This window comes from Lycium ferocissimum, chromosome 6 (assembly GCF_029784015.1).
Source record: "Lycium ferocissimum isolate CSIRO_LF1 chromosome 6, AGI_CSIRO_Lferr_CH_V1, whole genome shotgun sequence".
NCBI lineage: Eukaryota > Viridiplantae > Streptophyta > Magnoliopsida > Solanales > Solanaceae > Lycium > Lycium ferocissimum.
In genome coordinates this window covers 56,270,067-56,273,553 of record NC_081347.1, presented here as the reverse complement: position 1 = coordinate 56,273,553, position 3,487 = coordinate 56,270,067, and the positions used below count along the sequence as shown (strand labels likewise).

The following is a 3,487-nucleotide window of genomic DNA, read 5'->3' as shown; positions in this document are numbered from 1 at the left end:
GAAATAATTTCCCTGATTTCCACCACTACGATTATGTTGCCCCACATAATAGACTGATTCAAGATTCTGAGGACAATTAATATAAGCATGAGGTTCACCACACTTTTCACATACTGCTTGCTGAATATGTTGAACTGGTTGGATCTGACATTGAGGAAGCACCCTCGTAAGAAGATTACAAAGTGTCCCAATATCACCCCGAATAGCTGCAACATCATCTACTTGAAAAGCCCCAGAGGGTTTCTGTAGTATCCCTACTCGACTCATTTCTCGATACTCGCAAGCACCTTTAGACATTAACTCAAGGAGAGCTTCTGTCTCTTCATATGTTTTGTTCAAGATCTGTCCCTGAGCAGAGGCATTCAATAATGCCCTCGATTCATGCCTTAGCCCCTCTACAAAATAATTCCCAAGGATCTTCTTCAGCTGCATATGATGTGGACAATCCCGCAAGTAACCCTTAAACCTCTTCCATGCCTGTGATAGAGATTCAGAGTCTTTCTGAGTGAAGGTGGCAATCTTTACTCTCAGCTCTTTCATTTTCTTAGGCAAAAATAATTTGTCGATTAATTTGTTCGATAATATTTCCCAAGAAGTAATGGATCCAGCAGAAAGATTTGTCAACCAATCCTTTGCTTCACCAATCAATGAAAACGAAAACAAGGCCAGCTTCACATAATCGTCGGAGACATCTGTATACTGAAAATTCTGGCTCAACTCCTCGAATGTCATCAAGTGCCTATGTGGGTCTTCATAAGTCTTACCCTGATACTGGCATGTATTTTGCACCAGCGCACTCTTCTTTCTCTCACATAAAATTTCCAGTGATGTTAGGCTTGATGATAGCCTTAGCAGTGTTCGCCAGACTGGGTATAGCACAACTAGACAAAAGAACTCGTTGTTCTTGTGCCATCTCAGCAACTCTTGGAGGAACCCGGACAATCTCACAATTATCAGCTTCAAGATTATCGACTAAATCGAGATTACGTTCGTCATCCGCCAGCTTGTTCTACTTGTGTAATGTCCGTTCAAATTCTGGATCAAAGTCAGCTAATGCTTTTCCTTGACTTCGAGTATTTGGCATAAACAAGGGAATGCACCTGAGGAGCACAAGTCAACCAAAGATCCAGAGTAAAAACTTGAATAGAAATTCAAAAATCTAAACTAGAAAAACAGTAATTTTTCTAAGTCCCTGGCAACGGTGCCAAAAACTTATTGCTCCCAAACAAACACGCAAGTATAGGCGGTTGTACAAGTAATATAGGATGTTTAAGTCCAGATATCGTAACCACAGAGACTTAGATTTTATACTTCTTAACCAATTCAAAATTTGTTATAACTATTCAAGGAGTAGCAAGCTAAGTGTTTGTTTTGACTAACTAAAACGGAAAGTAAACAATTGATTATGGGTGTTTTGTGACTGAGAATATTTTGACAAAAATTGTAGGTTTATTAGATGACGGAGAGAGCCAGGGTTATGGCTTTCGATAATCCAGTTGATCTTTTGACAATTCTAACTATCTTAGTTTCAAGGTTACTAGTTAATGGGTTAGTTGTAACTTCATGATATTCTCTCGAACTACTCACAAGCCTATAGATGCTACTATAATGCCTATATCTCTATGTTCGTCAGAGGTAACATGAACGTGTTTATTTTTCGTATTCAACTAAGTAAGGCTAAAGGGTATATCTCTATCCTCAGTAGCGAAACGATAATATCGAACAAACTCTATTTATTCTTATTACGTACGTGAATTCCCTCTCTCAAGTCCACTTCACGCACCACAGATAGTGTCTAACTATTAGTCAAATAATCAAACAATTAAACAACCCAAAATATAGAAATTTAATCGATAGAAATTTTCACCAAACCAAATATCATGTCTTTCGCCATAACCTTAGAAATAATAAGTTTAGCCACTCATGATTCTAGATGAAGAATAAGAATTCATGAATAATCTAGGGTTGAAAAGAAGAAAATAAAATAAGCCTAGAGAGAGAAAGTGTAACGACGGCTTACAAGTCTTAGCAAAATCCAAAGACGTCGTTTACAACTAATAAAATGTCTATTTATTACCTAGGGTTAAAACTAAAATAAGAAGACCTAATCCCTATCGAATCGGGAAAACTGTTTGCGGACTGATGACGCGCGGCACCCCTACCACGCGAGGGTGCTGCGAAAGAGTAAATCCCAGACTACATCATGATAGACGTACGGCACCTCCGCCACGCGTGGGTGTCGCGCATCTGCTTCATTCTCTATTTTTTCAGCTAAGTCTACCTGCGTCACCCCGCAACGCGAGGGTGCCCAGTTCTTTTCTTTTCACTCTTCCAAATCATGTCGAAATGCTTGGAATTCATCCAATCTTTATTGTGCAACCTGACAACACAAATACCGCAACAGAGGACCGATTATACCAAATTTAGATACAAAAGGTACGATTAAAGTACTAAGAAGCCGAGGAGAGATGACGCAAAACATAGATATTTGTGCCAAATGTCAGCCCTCATGCTCATACTGATCTCATTCCTTTTTGGGGTATCCATCTAAAGGCTCGTTGTATGTTGACCAAGACAGTATTGTTACCCTTGAAAAATTTCACGTTATCAAGACTGTGGACGGCTTAGTATGAGATTAGGGGAGAGCAGAGTTACACAAGGATTATGGATGAAGATTATGTTATCCGAGCATAAGAACATATATATGACATTTGGAGAGTGTATGGAGTAAATCGGTTAACATGATTACTCGATGATAGCCCTCGAAACCATGAGTTAAGGTGGGGCCCACATGTCGAGGTTTTGTAACAGATATATTATAAGTGATACAAGTAGTACATGGAAAGTTGAGCAAGTCCTAAGAAGGACCCATAAGCCAAATATGGACATAAGCCCTCCAAAAGGACGATTTAAGGAAACGTTTTCGGATGAGTTGACTTGGAGGGGCAAAAACGGCATTTTAAGTTTGGAATTTGGAAAAACACCAAGAATAAAAGTTGTATATAATTGAAATATCTTTCCAACCATAGGTCGTGGTTCCTCACACGATGTCGGAATCAAGAGTTATGGCCATTTTAAGAGCAAGACCCTAAGCTGTCAAATGGCTCCGCGGGCCCCACGTGAGAAGGTCGGTGGAACCGACCTAGGGGGGCTATAAATACCCCATCAGCCCCTTTTTTTCAGCATATTAACATTACAAAGAGTCCTAGAAGCCTCTCAAAACATCTCCCAAATATTATAGTCCGATAAATCAAGAATTTAAAAAGATTACGCCAAACTAGTCCGTGAAAGGTAATTGTTCTTGCTTCTACTTAAGCTTGGCGTTGGAGAAAGTTGATGTGGCTGAGTTTCTTCAAGTATAAGGTATGTTATTTATCCCATCTTTTATGTTGAGTTTATTTGAAGGTCTAGCAAGCCTTAAAAATGAAACTAGTTATGGAGAAAAGGTCATAGAGTGTCAGTATTGTAGTTGTTGTGTTTACGGGTC

At 39.2% G+C, this 3,487-nt stretch overlaps 1 non-coding gene across 1 annotated transcript; it reads left to right on the top strand.

Annotated features, from left to right (window-relative positions):
* Positions 1-428: 428 nt before the first annotated feature.
* LOC132061716 (small nucleolar RNA R71) lies at positions 429-534 on the top strand. Its single transcript, XR_009416136.1, has one exon. It is a non-coding gene; the product is annotated as a small nucleolar RNA R71 (small nucleolar RNA).
* Positions 535-3,487: the final 2,953 nt, after the last annotated feature.